At 34.1% G+C, this 19,474-nt stretch overlaps 1 long non-coding RNA gene and 1 pseudogene across 1 annotated transcript; one reads left to right on the top strand and one right to left on the bottom strand.

Moving 5' to 3' along the window:
- Nucleotides 1-273: 273 nt before the first annotated feature.
- On the bottom strand, nt 274-4,353 carry LOC147533528 (uncharacterized). Its single transcript, XR_015227846.1, has 3 exons — nt 4,111-4,353; nt 3,923-3,987; nt 274-3,250 (listed from the first exon to the last, which is right to left on the bottom strand). It is a non-coding gene; the product is annotated as an uncharacterized LOC147533528 (long non-coding RNA).
- An 11,550-nt stretch (nt 4,354-15,903) lies between these two features.
- LOC147533527 (agamous-like MADS-box protein AGL62 pseudogene) lies at nt 15,904-16,440 on the top strand (annotated as a pseudogene).
- Nucleotides 16,441-19,474: the final 3,034 nt, after the last annotated feature.

Here is a 19,474-nt window from a genome sequence, read left to right as displayed (position 1 = left end):
AATTATATGTACTTTATTGCGCTTTACACATTTGAACCACTGAAGATTTCGTACAATACTGCAACAGAATGTAAACATTGTGTAACGTTCCAAAAATTATATGTAATTTATTGCACATTATACATATTTTCACATAACAGTGACCTTCCGATTCAAACTAAAGTTTTGTTTGTCCCCCAACACATTATGAAGTTTAACATACAGTATGCATAATTTATTCCATTGTACATGTCGTTTCTAGTCAATTGTATATTCTGTTGACAAATGTATATGTTTTTCTTTTTGAAGTTTTGTTGTTACTTATGGAATTTCCTACAGAATCATCCAATCTAAGTAAGACCACAAAACTAAAATATGATGGCTGGGACAAAATATTTACTGAAGATGGTCAGTTGTTTCCTGGTGGTGCAAAAGTATTTCGATATGCTCTTCGACAATGTAGTATAAACACTGGGAATGATTTCAAATTCATCAAAAATGATTTAAAACGTGTAACTGTTGTTTGTCCAGTTCAAGACTGCAAACGGAGATTACATGGATGGGCACCATTTCTGAACCAGAGAAGATGTTGTAAGTTTTTTTTTTGTAACAGAATGTTGGATGTGTAATTTAAAAGAAATTATGTGTAATTTATTGAACATGACACATATACATTTGATAACTTACGTTGTATACATGACAAATGATTGTTTCCTCGTCATACATAACACATACTTGTTTCATAATTTGTAATCGTTGTGTGGTTATATATGAGTAATAACTCTACAAATGTTTTTTTTTTGTAAATGTCAGCATACTTTAAGGGGTATGACTTCGTGTCTCGAACACTTGACCTATAGGGTGGAAAACAACTTGGTGACCACTCCAACCAAAGGTTGTTGACATAACTCTACAAATGTTGTTGTAATGTTCGTAAATTATACATAATTTATGAACATGTTTCATAATTTGTAAGGGATGTTTGGTTATGTATAAGTAAAAAACGAAAATTAAATGAGAGAAAGTGATATATACGTTATGTATATTAACCCCCAAATCTCGCTAAATTGATCCCAGAAAAATATATTCTTTCCAAATCTGAAAGTTAAGCGAGAGAAAGTGATATAAACGTTTTGTATATTAACCCCCAAATCACGCTAAATTGATCTCAGAAAATATACTCTTTCCAAATCTGAAAGTTAAGTGAGAGAAATTTGATTTAAATCGAAAAAAAAAATCACATAGCAAGAGAGAGAAAATTGATTTGGTTTGCAAATCTGCAAAGAGAGAGAAAATTGATTTGGAAATATCCAAAATTATGTCCAAATCGCAAAAGCAGGTACACGTTTTAAATCATTCAACAAACTATGTGTAATTTATACGAAATTATGTGTACTTTATTGAACATGACACATTTTTGTTATGATTTTGTTTCCAAAACAGATTCGATGAGAGAGAAAATTGATGATTTCGTTTCCTTTTTAAAACCAAAAATCATGGTAACGAATCGATTGGGGAGAGTTCAGATTCGGTATCAAAATAGATGAATGATGAGAGAGAAAATCTTGTTTAAAATATATATGTTTTTCCTTTATTAATCTCGGTACAACAAGCCGTTTGAATTTATGTCTGGCCCCACACATTAGAAAATCCTGCGAAATATGATTGGGACATGGAAGGTATGTTGTTTTATGTACTAAGGGTTTTTAGTCCCAAGAGTAAAATGACTAAAAATCTATTTTTTGGGAAGATTGGACCCTAAACCCTTTTTGAACATTATTTTGGACTATATACCCATGGAGTAATTTCTAAAATCACTTGCTAAATTACCAGCAATATCTACACACAGATCTAACGATAACCCATATGCCTGTCAAGTTCAATTTATTATGGTTACATACAAAGAAAAATTACCAGCAATATCTACACACAGATCTAACGATAACCCATATGACTGTCAAGTTCACTACTGAATCAATTTCCTCTTGCTGATGTGCAAGATTAAGGATCGCTACAACAGATCTGAATAAAAAGCAATCACAGTTTCTCCAACATCGACGAGTCGTCTAAACTTAAAGATTGCAACTCTTTCATTTGAACCATAGAATTTAGGGTTTCGGTCAGAAAATTTCTAAATTCTAAAATCACTTCCTCTATTAATTATTTCCAAGAAATAATTTCTAAAATCACTTGCTAAATTTCTTTTCAAAAATCTTTCCTAAATTGATCCGACTTATTTATGTAAATTCTATTAATTATTTCTAAAAAGTAATGTCTAAAATCACTTCCAAACAAATCTTTCCAAAAATCTTTTCCAAACTAATTTATATAAATCATATCCTATTAACTAATTCATATTCTCAAAATCTTTTCAAAGTCATTTTTAAATCATGTCATATTTATTTTTCTCATAAAATCATCTGAAATTCATTCCCAAAAATATTTCAAGAAAATCATTTCTAAACTATGGATATATTTCAAAATAAACCATATATTTATATTGTTTTATTTAGATTATGATTTTTTTTAAATTACATAAAAATCGGACTGACCCGGGTTCAACCCGGCCCAACCAAGCCTGGGTCTATACCCGGTCCGACCAAGCCTAGGTGTATACCCGGTCCGACCAAGCCTGGTCTATATCGATCTCGGGCTTGGGGGCCTTCTATAGCCATTAGCCAACCCGGGTTGAGGCCTGCCCTGGGACTATTTCAACCCGGGTCAACTAGGTGGGGACCGGACTTTTAAACAACACTAACTACAACTGTCAAGACCCTCATGACTCGTCTCAGTCCACTTTACCGATCACATACAACATTCAAAAATCTTTATGTTTTCAAAACATCGATTATTACATTACTTTTCAAAAGTCATTCTTTTAGAAATCAATCGTAAGACATTTTTTGCATATATAAACCATCACATCAATAAGCAAAGTTCACGATAACAGTTCCATTGAAATCGGAGTCTAAATCATCAAAACCGCCAAGAATCAAAAGCAACGATACAAACTTCAACGTAAAACCCTTACCTAAATAGTTATAAACAACGTTATAACTTCATTGAAATCAACGGTGTAAATCATGCAATATGGTCGTCTATCCATCTGCGCATAGTGATGCATGCATACCTCATACTCCTACCATGAATCTAGACGATAATATAAAAGAAAACAAGAGGTACCCCCTACCTAGCGATTCAAGACTCTGTCCTCATCCGCTTTGCTTCGAGCATGTCGCTCCCAAATCGTTTGGACTTTCCTTTTGACATCCTAGACAAAGATAAAACTTAGATTCTTCGAGAAGAATCTTAAAATAACATAAATAACTCCGAAAGAACCATAATAAAAGAAAGAACAAATTAGACTTGACTCGCATTCACGTTGGAAGAACATGAGTAACTTTATTTTGTCTTAGATTCATTCATGTCCCAACTCTGACCCCTTTCGATCATACCATATATCGTCAGAAAGCTAATTCAATTTCTAACATCTTGTTACATAGTGCCCCAGCCAAATTTAAAGTGTACAGTTCTCGAAATATCAAAATACACACAACAGTGACTCAGATTTTCCTAACAGCACACTACTCGCTAAAACAGTCATAACTTTCTCTTCCGAGGTTCAACGGACTTGTACCGTACCAATTCGAAAATCTAACATCCCAAGGTACAACTTATGTCTTTTGTATTAATTCATCCGGATATTCAATTAACACAGAAATGTCGAACAAGAGACTGTAGTGCGCAGTCCATTATTCCAACCCAATCGATTTGCATCTTCAACCATTAAATTTTAGCACTAATTTCTTTGAACTCCAACATCTAACCATGATCACATGACCACAAAACCCCCAATTTCCAGTCTCCAGATCATATAACCCCAGAATTTAAATTATTTAAACATTCCATAACGCTATTTGAAATTGAAGTGACAAATTCTTACCCTTCTCATGCAGTGATGTCTCGCAACAATCTCTTTGTAGCTTTGTCTAATCATCTTCAGAAAACCTAATACATGTAAAGCTTAACTTCCATTAATGAAGTTGATCTCACACTGGAGTAGAATGAAGAAGAAGCATTAAATAAAAAGGTAGTAACAAAGTCAAAATCTCTGCAATTACTAACGTTTACCTTCATTCCAAAGAGCTATGACCAAAATTTTCATACACAATCAAGCTTCAAGCCTTCATCTCTCCCAAAAATCTCCTTTGAAACTATTTCTCTTTTGTCCTCTCTCTCTCTAGAAAACCGTTCATTGCTTGAATTTCCTCATTTATCTCTCTAACCATCTCAATTTTCCCAAACTTTAACCTTTTAGCCCTAATCTCTGTCCAACCCGATTTAATAGATGTGGAAGAACACTTAGAAATGGATGAACAAAGCTAAGAATTCCAAATACTCCCTCCGTCCCAAATTAAGAGTCCCATTTTAAAAACGTAATTTTTTTTCAAAAAAAATACTTTTCCATTTTTACCCACATTAATTTTTAACATGTTTTTTTGGAATTCAAAAGAATTAGTACTATATATAAGATTAGTTTCCATAAACACAAATTATTCTCATCTCTTTCTAAAAGATTACCAAAATACGAATTGTTTTAATTAAGTAATAAATACATTATATGTTGTCAACACGGGTATAATTGGACAATCTATGGATTTTATATGATAAAAGAGGAATGAGACTCTTAATTTGGGACAGACGAAAAAGGAATACGGGACTCTTAAATTGGGACAGAGGGAGTATATGATTAAATGTTGAAATTCCTCTTTGGTCCCTAGTTTTTTCATAAAGAGCAAAACAGCCCCCTGACTTGACCCGATTAAATATATAGTCCCTGATTTCACCTTGTTTGTTTGCAAAATAGTTCTTAAAGCCACTTACTCATTCTAGTCTCTCACTCAAGACCCGGGACGTTACAATTCAGTAATATATGTGTTAAATTCTTGACAAAACCAGACTCGTTGTATGAGATTTCTAAATGATCGCTTCAATTAATTATTTTTCAAGTTTCTTTGATATGCAAGCAGTATTGCAACTAAATAATTAGATTCTTAAAGGATCAAAGAAAACATAATGAATCTTAGTGATAATAGTCGAAACATGTTGTGAATTAAATTTTATCTCGCGATTTTGTGTTCTTAAGAAATCATCTCAGGACAATATCCCTTTGGAATCACCTAATATATATTTTTGTTTTCTTCTTTAATAGCTAATGGAATAGTAAGAAAGTTACAATTTAAATATTAATTGAAACGTTATAACATAATTACAAAATTATTAATAACTACAAAATTATTAATCCTGATATCTTTCTTCTCTTAAGTATAAGAATATATTTTACTTTCCCCCAATGTTCAAATATTTTTAGAACTATAACAAGATATAACAAACTAGAAATGATGATAGAATCCTTGATGTATCCTGATTATCAATCTTTCAATCCCATAGAAACTGAGTCGGGTAGGTTAACCTGAGCACCTAAACCATAAACTGAGGATTCATATCTTCATTCAAATATAACATTCCCACTCACTTGTTTTAAGTACTACTCCAGGAATCTGAACAAGTCAATAAACCACAAATATATCATTTCATTTTAAATGTTAACCTTCCAAGTTGCTAACCAAACAAAAAAAGTCAAGTCATCAAGTTTTACTTTCTTCACATATCAGGTAAGTTTCAGACAAAAACTATCACTAACATAAAATATCAAGCTTTAGAGAGAGGGGGAGAGTTCTGACGATAACTATCACCAACATAAAATATCAAGCTTTAGAGAGAGGGGGAGAGTTCTGACGATAACTATCACCAACATAAAATATCAAGCTTTAGAGAGAGGGGGAGAGTTCTGACGATAACTATCACTAACATAAAATATCAAACAAAAACTATCAGGAAGGTGGACTATCGCTAACATAAAATATCAAGCTTTAGAGAGTGGGGGAGAGTTATGACGATAATAGAGAGAGTTCTGATTATCAGAGAGGTCGAGGGAGAGATGAAGTGGAAGAGAAAAGTGATGAAATGGCGGGAAAAGGAGAGATGAAGTGGATATAATTTTTTTTTTTTGTTTTACGTGATTAATTCATTTTTAGCCCCTAATGGTATTTCTGGAAAGAGCTGGACTTTTTTTCTGCACTCGGAGATCAAAATAAACTTCCAGACATTTATAGGATCAAAATGGTGATTTGGTCACACATTGGGAGCTAAAAGGAAATTAACTCTTATACTCACAGATGAACCACTTCAAAAAAAATTGAAATATCTTAAGATGGACAAATTAATGATGAACATGTTGGCGTGGATTTTTAAAAGGGAGATTTTAAAAGGCCTCCCCGTTTTTGTTAAAAGGCCTCCCCATGATTTCGTTGACTTAGTAAAAACCCTTTGACTTAGCTTGGTTAAAAGGCCCCCCTCTTTGAATGGGTGAAAAAAACCCCCTTTAAAGGTGTATTTCACCCACATTTTCTCTCCTCCATCTCATTTTCTCTCTCTGCCACATCATCATCTTCTCCGGTAGGTCGCCGGCCGGCCAAACTTCCGGCCGGCGACCTTCAAATTTTTTTTTTTTTTTTATTCTCTCTCTCTCTCCAAAAAAAAATTTTTTTTTTTTTTTTTTAACTCTCTCTCTCTCTATAGATCTAGAGAGAGAGAGAGTGCAGCCATTGAAGGTCTGCGAACAGACCCTTTGAAGGTCTGTTCACAGACCCATTAGAGGTCTGCGAACAGACCTTTTGAAGGTATGTTCGCAGACCTCCAAAGGGTCTGCGAGCAGATCCATTGGATCTGCTCTCTAGATCTCTAGAGAGAGAGAGAGATAAAAAAAAAAAAAAAAAAAAATTTTTTTTTGGAGAGAGAGAGAATAAAAAAAAAAAAAAAATTTGAAGGTCGCCGGCCGGAAGTTTGGCCGGCCGGCGACCTACCGGAGAAGATGATGATGTGGCGTGGTCAACATCTCTAGTCTTGGGTTAAGTTTGACCTAACGGCGTTAACTTTGCCGTTAGGTCAAATATTGATGAAGGAGGTGCTCTTTTGTAGAGGGGGCCCTATAACCAAATGGGTTATAATGAGGGGCGCTTTTAGCGGGGAGGCCTTTTAACAAAAACGGGGGGGCCTTTTAAAATTTCCCTTTTTAAAATAGATAGAGACAAAACAAACTCGAAAATTATAATTTTCCCTATTAGGGATATGGAGATATAGGATGTTTAGGCAACAAAAGATTTTGGTAATAAAGTTTTGACAATATAATTTTCCAAAGCAATATCTTGGTTAATCCAACCCTAAAAACATTTGCTTTACTAATGAGTTAGAATATATTTATGAAACACTATCGGGAGAAAAATGACTATAGAATTGAAGTCCACAAAAAAAAGTACAGTTTCTGTCTTATTTTCTATTTCATATTGCCTTTGGAGGTATGGATAAATATCTAATTATTCTGTATATTTTTGGACGTTAGACTAAAAGATTCTATAATCCTATTTTAGTTATTGACATTAGAATTAGACACCAGTATCTATTTCCTTGGGTTTCATTAAAACCATTAAGGATGTTCGTCATGATCACACATCAAACACTTTTCCACGCACACTACAAATCGAAACTGTGATCTCTAGATTTTCGGAGTACATGGACAACTGACTGGTTAAAGTTGTTGGCATTATTTTAACCCTTGAGCAGACAGATCTGTTTAAATTTTTGGACATTTTTATCAAAATTATATCAACCGAAAAGGATACCTAATTTTAGGTCAATATGTCAGGGAACAAGAAAAGTTCCTGGGTTAAAAATTTCATCGGCGTGTAAAAATTTTTTTTTCACCAAACACAGCCTTCCACTCTTTCTCTCTTGTGTTCTCTCTCTTCTGTCTCTCTCTCTCATCTTTCTTTCTCTCTCTAATTTCTCGCTCAAATTCTCTCTCCAATCAGATCTCTGTCTCTCTTCGAATGAGACCTCTCTTTCTCGCTCTCTCTCTCTCTCTCAAATGTTCTCTTTTTCTCTTTGTCGAATTTCTTCTTCCCCTCTCTATTAAAGCTCTAGAGAATTTCTGTATTTCTTCAATACATCTGCAGATATTTATCATGTACGGTTAAAAAAGTAATAATTGAGAAAACAGTAAGTCCATTCATACAAGAAAATAGATCTTTAATACACAAGATCCAAAATGGAAGTTATAAGGGATCTTATGCCCAATTCAGTTTGTTGTTATCGTCTTTTCTCTCTCCCTCATTCTATCTCATTTTCCAAATCTAGTTGCTTGATACTTCATTAGAATGAACTGGAGATGGAGGCCAAACATCTGACACGACTTAACTCAATGGACTAGAATATGTAGTGACAGTTTTGTTGAATGACAATTTATGACTTTTATTTTCTCAACATGAAGAAAAAAATGAAAAAGTATTATTAGAACTAAGCAGACTGTGCCGCGAAATGACATATTTGACAGTGTTAAGTATATGGTGACCAAGGCGGTGATGCCAACCATGAAGAGATGTACGTTCTCCAACAAATGCTTTAAGAGGAGAATGTAAGATGGTAGAGTCCTTCCAAATCAGCCGGCCCGCAAAGGACCTCCTTCCCTGTCCATCGGTCCTTCCCAATACAAAAATCCAGGTGAAATTCAAAAAATACATTGTTATCAAGAGCAACGTGATACAGATAAAAGACATTGTGTTAGAGATGGAACATGAAGCATTTTAGAGAGGTGAAACTTTCGGGTGGAAGTGGGAAAAGTGGAGGAACCGACGTCGGAAAAGGATAAATTGTTACCGGCTCCCACCTTTACCTGATATGGGTCGTTGTACTCATAATGGTGTTGAATATCAGCAAGGTTATTCGTCATATGATTGGTAGCTCCTGTATCAGCGGTGACAGTCCAATCATATGTATATCCGCCGAAATTTTGTGCTACATAAGACATTGGTGGACGAAAGTGGGAGGGTGGTTTATTTTTCTGTGGCCTGAAATTTTTGTCAAATTTGTTCCAGCATTGCCATGCTTGAAGATTACCTCTACCACAAAGTTGACATACATGTTCATTATGATCAGCAGTAGATTGCAAATGGAAGGATCGACCCCTTCCTTTACCACCACCACGACCTCGAGAAGTATTACCATTGCCACGACTATGGTCAGGCTGAGAACGAGATGCAGAATTTTGTGTATCCAATCTTAATTCATAAGTGTATAAAAAAGATTCAAAATTATCAAAGTTAAACTGGTGCATAGTTGTTGTTAAAGATGAAACAATGGATATGAACTATCCAAACCATTGAGAATAGCATGTTGAAGTTCAAGTGTGGAGATAGCATAATCGGACGGTGCAAGAATGTCGGCTAGGAATCGGGCGTGAGAAATAAACTCACGCATGGTTCGATTATCCTTTTTAATTGCATTAAGCTCACATTTGAAATGTAGTAAATGAGCTGAATAAATTGGAAGCAAATTGTTGCTCCAAGGAAGTCCAAACAGCAGATGCGGTTTGACAACGGATAAACGAAGAACTAGTTCGGAGAGAGAAGATAATAACCACGGAAAGAGTAACTTGTCCTTCTTTTGCCACAGCGGAAACATTTGATTAACAGATCCATCACTTAGTAGTGGGGATGGAGAGGACTTCGAACCATCAATAATATCTTCAAGATCAAAGCATTGAAGCGACGGTAGAAATTGAGCTTTTCACAACAAATTAGTAGAATCCAATTTAATGTTGACGCATGAATGGGGTTGAGTGAAAGGGAGGGATGGGGTAGTATTCGATGGTGGGACACTTAATCTCATGGATTTTGTACGCTGCTCTGCTACCAAGTTGAACTAGTAAACTATTGAACTACTGAACTATTAAACTATTGAACACAAAACTCATTGTGTCTTCACTTGATGAAGAACACATAAATCAATCTGTATTTATAGATGTACAATAGATCCTAATTAGGGTTGTTACTTGATTTACAAGATACAGTTTTAACAATATTAAGAAACCATATATTTTGAGATATAGAGAATTAACACAAGATTGTGGAACCACTGAACTATAGAAAGAGGATATGAGATTCTCTCTTATCCTTGTGAATCAGTATATCCAATAGTCTCTAATCAAGAGTTTTTGTAGTACAAGTGATTATCAATAGTTAAAGATGTTTTGATTGTTATTGATTCCTTCAAATAGTTTACAACTGTTTTATGTCTTTTATCTTTGAAATGGTTTTTTGGATGACTAGTTTGACACACCAATGTTTCTGTCTTTTACAATGTTATATTATAACAGTGACTTGTCGCTATATTAAACCAAACCCTTTTTCATGCATGGTCTGTAATAGTAACAGATTTGGTCTGTAATAGTAACAGATTCGTGTAATTCAGATCGAATTTATTCTTCAACTTAGAATGCATACATGTTTCTCGGTAAACCAAATTTATCTCTCTAGGAAATGTTGATTTTGGTTTATATAGGTTAGAGTGTTATATTACACGGAGTATTAAACTATTTTTTAGTTAAGAACAGTGTAAATTTATTTATTTTTCTTTTTTTTTTTGAGTAAAACCAGAATTCATTCATAAGTAAGACATAATCCAGAATGTTACATGGTTTGAGAATTTTAACTCCTTCTAGAATAACATGAGGGTTACATAAGTAAAGTACTACATAGAACTTTCGAACGTAAAGTGTCTCATGAAAGAAAAGGAGTAACAAGACGAATACTAAATAAAAAGACCCTAAAAATCATAAAATGAAAAGATCATTAAGATCGCGAATGAAAAGACCCTAAAGGTCATAAAATTTTATTGTACTAAAACATAAGTAGAAACAACCACAAACTCTTCTTCCTTGCACTTGCAATCGGTTGGATCGTGGACTATGGATTGATATTAATATGCCTAATCGTTATATTTTCCACAGTACTAGCATGGAGAACTACCAAATCGTCACTCTTCATCAATGGACGAAACATCAGTCTTCATCAATGGACAAAATCTCCTTAGGAATCCATCACTTTTACCCACTTTCTCCTCCCTCAATGACAATTGATAATGGTTAGTCGGATGATGAATTGTCGATATTGGTGGATATTATCTTCTTCCCATATCACCATTTGCCTTCATACTCCAAACAATCTATTGGGATGATTAAAGTAGTTAAAATTAGGGCAAGAAACGAAACAACACACTCGAAGAAGGAAAAGGAACAGAGATTCCGACGAAGAGACAGCCCTTCGCCGAAGCTAAACGAAGAACTATACGGTTTCTCTCTCTAGAGGAGACGGTTATTGTCAGAGAGGGGAGGGGAGAGAAGATCTTTGTCAGTTCGAATTTCGATTTTCACTAAAAAAAAAAAATTTGCTAAAAACTCAAATATTTGAACTTTATTTAGTTAAAAACCAAATATTTTTTACAAAAGTGTTGCAAGGCGTTGCAAAACTGTTGTAAGGTGTTGCAAGGCGCTCCAAAACTATTGCAAAACAGTTGTAAAGTTGTTGCAAGGTGTTGGAAAGTTGTCGCAAGGTGTTGAAAAGTTGTCGCAAGGTCTGGAAAGCTGTCGCAAGGCGCTGCAAATTAAAAAAATACTCGGAGAGCTGAAAATTATAAAATATTGACTGATCTTTTTTAACTGAAGTCTAAATTTTCTAGGGAGTTTTGGCTACATTTCCTTATATTTTATTACTATATTTACAATACATAATGATATTGTATACAATAATGCATCACGATGAACTCATACACAAGTATATGTATATAATATTTGTTATACATATTGTGTTATGATATCTCTCAAATTGTAACCCCTATCTGTATAGGCCATTGTTTGAGCGCACTAGACATATAATTGGACATATATCGCGTAGACAAATTCCTTTAAGTAATTAAGGTGTTAAACAGAGATAGTCGTTTATAACACGTTGTGAGGTCCTTAAAATTTTAAAATAGGTAACTGATAGTGATCGAAAAGATATTTTGAAGGATTGCATTATGAATAGATAAACAATGAAAATAATTTGCTAATCATAATATGTTATGAATAATGCACGACGCATTTCGAAACGTTTTGTTGAAATCATTGAAGAATTACGTGGAAAGTCTGAAGAATCATATCGTAATGCAATCTAATGAACTTTTGATGAATGGAGTTGTCAATATTGGGCGTTCCATTCCTTCGATTGCAAATAATATTAGGGTTTCATTTGTATCGGTTAATTACCTGATTCTCCTTTGTACTGATTCTCCGTTGTACTGATTCTATCAAATTAGTTTGGCTAGTACTGTGGTTGTATTGTTTGTCTCTATATTCTTGGTAGATCATCTCAACAAATGATACGTCTTTTTTACTTGATATTATAAATCAAAGAACGTAAGAATATAACTTGCCCGTAAAAACGGCAAGAAAATCCATATTCATATGATAATTATCTATCTCGAAGTGCTTTCTTGGACGAAATAAATAATTTAATTATTTTGTAAATGTGCTTGTTGTAGTCATATGGCAGGGTAGAGAATGGTTATACCAATTACTTGTATATTTTTACAATGATGTATAATCTATTATGATATTAGTGTATTTTTTAAGGAGATGTGATGAAAATTGATCCAAAACATGCTCCTTTTCTTTTTTGCTTTTCTTGTAAATAATTCCGCCTTAGAAGTGAAGTAACGTTTCGGACTAGTCTGACTCAAACACTCTTAGAAAATTATGTTTATATATTGTCCCCTATCGAACTACATAGAAAGAAAACACACAAAATTTCTACTTCTGCACATCCAAGGTTAAGTTTCAAACACAGTCTGCAAACCATGACTATCACTAACATAAAATCTCAAGCTTTTAGAGAGAGAAATCTGATGACAAGAGAGAGTACCGAGGATTAGAGAGAGTTTCGACGATTAGAGAGAGTTCGGATAATCAGAGAGAGGGAGAGATGAGTGGAAGAGAGAAGTGGTGAAATGAGGTGGATTTAATTATTTTTAAGTTTTTTCTGATTGATTCTTTTTTGCCCCCTAACAGTATTTCTGGAAAGAGTTGGAATTCTTTTTGCCCTGAGAGACCAAAACGAATGTCGGACATTTGTAGGGATCAAAACGGTGAGTTGGTCACAGATTATGAGCTAAAAGAAATCTCACCCTTATATTCATCGATGAAGCACTACCAAAAAACATACACAATATATAGGATGGGTTTAGGGGCCAAAATCGTTGGGTCAATGAGTTTACAACCGCAAAATAATTTGAATCGTAGATGGACAATAGTTAGAGTCGGGTGATATCCTAGGCTTCCCTCCTCTTGGATTCTAGGGAAGAGGATTAAGTTGGCCCTTGAGAACAACTTGATGCACCATCTCTCTTCAACCCTTTTAAAGAAATGCAACAAAATATGAAAAATCAATAGACCGACCCCATCGTCTCCGCCCTGTAGAAACTACGAGATTACCTCTAGTACGCATTCGACATCCAGGGTTACGGACGACCATCCTGATCAATAAGCGAAATGCATTAGTTGTTCACTCTCAGATTGGGCAATAAGGGTCGGAGAAGGCCAGTCACTCATTCTTAAATCCAACGTTCTTAAGACCAAAGAGTCGGAACAAAAAGGACCGAAAGCTTTCCGTTTTCGGTTCTCTTGTAGTTGGATTTTTTTGGACCTGTAAGAATCCTTAGAATGAGATTCCAACTCCGCACCTCCTAAGATTTTGAGAAGAAAGTTGTAATTTGTGTTCGGAGGGTGTTATTGGTAGAAAATTTATCCATTAGGAAGAGTGAACATGTTTGACCTCTATTTATCTATTACTTCCTAACCTACGATCATGGTCACGTGAACAAAATCTCAAATTAGAAAAGATAAATTGCCTTCTATGTTTCTTGAAATTTATTCTTTATTTAAAAGTTTCTCTCACGAAAAGAAACTATTGATTGTCTTTATCTATCTTTCCCTTTATCTCTTCTCCCTAATTTCTTTTGAACATAAGCTTCTCTCTTTCTCTCTATCTAATCTAAGTTTTCAAAATTAATTTTTTTCGAAAACTAAATGGGAAAGGAATCGTTTATGAGATTGTTTTGGTTACGATTATTTCTTGTTTAGATCTTTACGTTATGGTGGTTTGTTACTTGTAATGTTTTTTTACATTATAGTTTTGATGATTCTTTGTAAGTTTTGGTTAAAACCACAAACTTCAAATTTAGAATTTGGTTTTCAGATCTAAGATTTAAAATATTTGAAACCCTATCTTTTTTTTATGTAGCATTTTATACATTCTGGTAAAGCTGTAGATTTGGTTAAAACTCATCCCTAAATTGTCTGTTATACGTTTAACATTCTGAATGTTCTGATAAAACTTAATAAGTGGCTACAACCCAACCTCTGATTCTATGTTATTTTGGGTAACCCTCAACTTGAAACTACTCTATTTAGTTTTTAGTTACTGAATATAGCAAATTTAAAATGATATTTTTGTCTTTTTGCGAGTGGTTTGCAGATTCTTATGGCGAGATTAAAGTTTCTGATCACAATGAATGAAAATGGTGAATCGTCGAGTCTTGAGAATAATCATGCATCAGTGTATTAGACACTTGCAGTGCGAATGAGTCATAAAAAATGATTTTTACCACCAACAAAGGGGTGTGTGGTAGAATGTCAAAATAAAGAAGAGAAAACTAGAGAAGATAGGGAGTGGTGTACATGTAATTGCTAGATAACCTAGTACTAGGAATCAACATTTGAAAACTTTTGTTAGAGTTTTGTAATATCTTTGCAACCAGCTATTATGTTTTTAGCATTTTGATAATTTTTATGTTATTTATTACTATGTGTTTGCAGCAAACTGACTTGTCGATAAAGCTTAACACGAGTGTTTTGATTGAAGCCCCAACAAAAAGAGAAAAATTGTAAATTGTGAGAAAAGACCTGGTTAATTTGTTGTGGGATTAAACTGCAAATTGTTAGAAATACTAAAATAATGTTGAGGTTTTGTACAAAATTCTACATGTACTATAAGATGTTAGAAAAAAAATTCCATTCTGCCAATATTTTTCTAATTTAATACATAAAATCACAAATTAATTTTATGTGATAGCTCGATCCCCAATAATGTCTACAAAGAAAAACTAGACATTTAAATGAAGTTTTTTTTCGTATTTATATAGTAAACTTAGGAAACCTGGAGACAAGAAGACTAAAATGTTTTGGTAAAAACAAAGTTAATAAAAGTTTTGGTAAAAACGAAGTTAATAAAAGTTACGGCTTTGGGACTGATAACATCTTAAACAAGGGGTGGGATTTTCGCATCATCTTACCGTCTCATTTGAAAATATGTAAAAAAGTTAACCATTAAATTAGATTGTTGATTGTAAATTCTATCAAATAGTTCTAGATGCATTCATGAATCACTTGGATACAAATGAACTTTGAAAATAAATAATGGTCTCTTTAATATGTGTTTTAAAGACAAATGATCAGTCACAAATTATTTCTATTTTTAATAAGTCAAAATCAAATTTCTTGGTTGTACAAAATTCTAAGATTTTTAACTTAAAAAGGAAGAAATTTATATTTTTAAAAAAATATTGTTATTTAGAAGATATAAACTAGGAAAGGGCCTTCATTATGTTTTACCTTTATTATCTCTGTCTTGTAGTGGTTTAAAAATGGAAGTTCAGTAAAACTAAATCTTTATTGTTTATTTTTGGTAAATATTAATAGTCATTTATATAGTATCTTGAAGAAAAATCACAATTTATGATCCAAGTAATGATTATTTGACTGCTTAATTGAGAGAGAAAAATGAGTACATCAATAAGGACCTTCCCCTGTATATATATATATACCTTCACCTCAACCTTCCAACTTCATCAAATTTTCTTCACCTCAACCTTCCAACTTCATCAAAATTCTTTTTCCTTATTCTTTCCTCTATAGCTACAATGCCAAGAAGGCCCAGCATGGGTCGACAGAGGATTGAAATAAGGAGGATCCAAAATGAGGTAACTCGACAGGTTACATTTTCCAAACGTCGTGCTGGTGTTTTCAAGAAAGCTAGTGAGCTTTCTATTTTATGTGGTGTGGAGGTTGCTATAGTAGTCTTCTCACCAGCTGGAAAAGCATTTTCATTTGGCCATCCTTCGGTCAACTCTGTCATCGACCGTTTCCTCACTGGAAACGCAAATCGGGACAATAGTCATGTGGCATCAATCCTTGAAGCCAATCGAAGGGCTGTTGTGACAGACTTGAGCAACCAATACTATGACACTGTAGCCCAAATTGAAGCAGAGAAAAAAAGGGGGCAGGAGTTTGATCAGGCTAGGCAAGCCACTTTGAACCAGTACTGGTGGGAATCACCTATTGAACAAATAGGTCTGGAGCAGTTGGAGTCATTGAAGAACTACATGGAAAGTCTAAAAAATCAGATCGCAATGCGATCTAATGAACTCCTAATGAATGGAGCTGCCAATATTGGGCGTTCCTTTCCTTAGATCAAATACTCATAAATATCGATACAATAATGTCCTTTGATTGCAAAGAATGGTTTCATCTGTATTGTAGTTGATTCTCGATCCGTTGTAATGCTTCTATATATCAAATTAGTTATAATCCAAAATAAGCTGATCAGTTTGGCTAGTACTGGGATTGTTGTTTCTATATTCTTGAAAGTTCGTCAAAACAAATGACACCTCTTTTTTACTTGATATTATAAATCAAAGAACATAAGAAAATAAACTGTCGTGCAAACTCGAAAAAAATCCATATTCATATGGTAACTATCTCTCACGAAGTGCTTTCTTGGACGAAAGAAATAATTTAAGAGTTAATTCCTATATGGCCCCCTACTTTGTGACCAGCTTCCTTTATGGCCCCCAAATTTCTGTAAATTTAAATATGGCCCCCTATTTTCATGGAAATGTCATAACTACCCTTCCCATTAATATATTTTCAAAATAAAATTAAAAACAAAAACTTAAATTCCACCTCACTTCCCTCTCCACCACTCATCTCTCTCCACGTCACCTCTCTCCAACTCACCTCTCTCTCTCTCTCTCCAAGTCAGCACTCTCATGAAGGTCGCCGGCCGGAAAATTTTCCGGCCGGCGACCTTCAAACTTAAAAAAAAAAAAAAAAAAAATTTCACTCACCTCTCTCTCTCTCTCTCTCTCCAATCAGCACTCTCATGAAGGTCGTCGGCCGGAAAATTTTCCGGCCGGCGACCTTCATACTTAAAAAAAAAAAAAAAAATTTTTTTTTTCACTCATCTCTCTCTCTCTCTAAAAATTCCAGCGAAGGGGGTTTCCCTTCGCCGGAATTTTTAGAGAGAGAGAGAGATGAGTGAAAAAAAAAATTTTGTTTTTTTTTAAGTATGAAGGTCGCCGGCCGGAAAATTTTCCGGCCGGCGACCTTCATGAGAGTGCTGATTGGAGAGAGGTGAGTGAAAAAAAAAAAAAAAAATTTTTTTTTTTAAGTATGAAGGTCGCCGGCCGGAAAATTTTCCGGCCGACGACCTTCATGAGAGTGCTGATTGGAGAGAGAGGTGAGTGAAAAAAAAAATGTTTTTTTTTTATTTAAGTTTGAAGGTCGCCGGCCGGAAAATTTTCCTGCCGGCGACCTTCATGAGAGTGCTGACTTGGAGAGAGAGAGAGAGGTGACGTGGAGAGAGATGAGTGGTGGAGAGGGAAGTGAGGTGGAATTTAGGTTTTTGTTTTTAATTTTATTTTGAAAATATATTAATGGGAAGGGTAGTTATGACATTTCTATGAAAATAGGGGGCCATATTTGAATTTACAGAAATTTGGGGGCCATAAAGGAAGCTGGTCACAAAGTAGGGGGCTATATAGGAATTAACTCATAATTTAATTATTTAGTAAATGTGTGTGTTGTGATTTTAGTTTCATAATTGTGAAAATAATTGTTCGGCACATAAATTGCACAAAAGTAATCAATATACTAAGAAATATCTGGTGGTATTATTAATTTGTTAGCTCCGTGGAACTAACCCGCTTGTATAGTAGGGTAGAGCATGGTTTGCCAATTACTTGTATATGTTTTGCAATGATGTATAATCTATTATGACATTAGTGTATTTTTTAAGATGTGATAGAAATTGATCCAAAACATGCTCCTTTTGTTTTTTTTTTTTTTTTTTTTGCTTTTCTTGTAAATAATTCCGCCTTAGACACTAGGAAGCTGAAGTCAGTAATGATGGGCTTAGATCCTCCCAAATACGACAACATCGTAAGTTCTCTCTCAGATTTTTCACAAATTGTTTTTAGATTTTCAATATTTCTCTGGAATTTTAGTTTTTTAAAATGGTTCAGATTACTCATAAAAATCTTGCCTTTTTATATTTAAGATTGAACAAAACCTCGGGGTTTTTCATCAAAAAAAAAAAACCTCGGGGTTTTCCTAATCCGATTAACCTTTTGTTGATTTGCTTCAGTGGGTATAAGTAGAAAAGTATAATTTGGATATTGGATTTGTTTTGTTTTGCTTAAATTTGATTTTGATTTTCTAATTCTGGAAGCAATTTGTGTTAAGAAGATAGAGTCTTGAAGGAACTTAATTAGGGGTTGGATGATTTCGTTTCATTCATGATTGAAGTCTAAATGGTAATTTTTTGAGGAGAGCCGGATACCTGCAAAGACACTAGGAAGCTGAAGTCAGTTCAGTGTTACCGGTTGAAAGTCAATAAAAATTCTAAGGTTAAAGGTTGAGTTCCTTTTATGAAAACCTAAGTCATTTATAGATTTGTCTGGCGGTGATGAATCACCATCTAAAGGAGGTCATGTGGCATGACCGTTAATAAAATATTTCTAATCATAGAAGATATGATCGTTTCTCAGGATCAGTAAGCAGATGATTGACGTTATATGGCCTTCCGTGCAATAGATATTTCTCTCATGCAGAGCAGGGCTCAAGTTGTCAAGCATACTTTTGTAAACCTCCCGTTTCAAGGCTCGGGTTGCAAAGTTGGTTGGATTCACCTCTCTACTGGGCTTTTAAGTCATGACAGAGTTCAAGGTGCCTAAGAGACTCGTGACGATATCCCATGTCAGGGATCATGTGCAGAGCTCCTTCGGGCCACGTATATTTTTGTCAAAAATCTCGCTCGTGCGTATGTAGGAATCAGGCACGTGCCGCCCAAGTCAACAGGTCGACTTATTGATCGGTCAAGACTGACAAATATTTGGCTTAACATTACCCATTATCAATTTTTTTTCGATGAAGATTTACACCATGTTATGAAGAATCATAACTATGAACTATGATATTTTTTTTATACAATTGAGATAAATTTTAAGGAAATATGCTAGAGAACATTTGTTTGAAGCAATAATTAACAGATTGATCTCAATAGATTTCATAAATGATATATGATGAAAACGACAATGAAATGAGCTTCATGATCAGACAAATTGATGTTATGTGATAACTCAATCTTCAATAATGTCTACAAAAAAAACTACTCCAGATATTTAATAATAAAAATTTGTATTATCAGAACTAAGAAATCTAGTG

The sequence above is a fragment of the Eschscholzia californica genome, unplaced genomic scaffold, assembly GCF_041429995.1.
Source record: "Eschscholzia californica isolate CP2 unplaced genomic scaffold, dmEscCali1.0.p SCAF_6, whole genome shotgun sequence".
Lineage (NCBI taxonomy): Eukaryota > Viridiplantae > Streptophyta > Magnoliopsida > Ranunculales > Papaveraceae > Eschscholzia > Eschscholzia californica.
The sequence above is the reverse complement of the archived record's forward strand: the minus strand, read 5'-3'. Positions and strand labels throughout refer to the sequence as shown.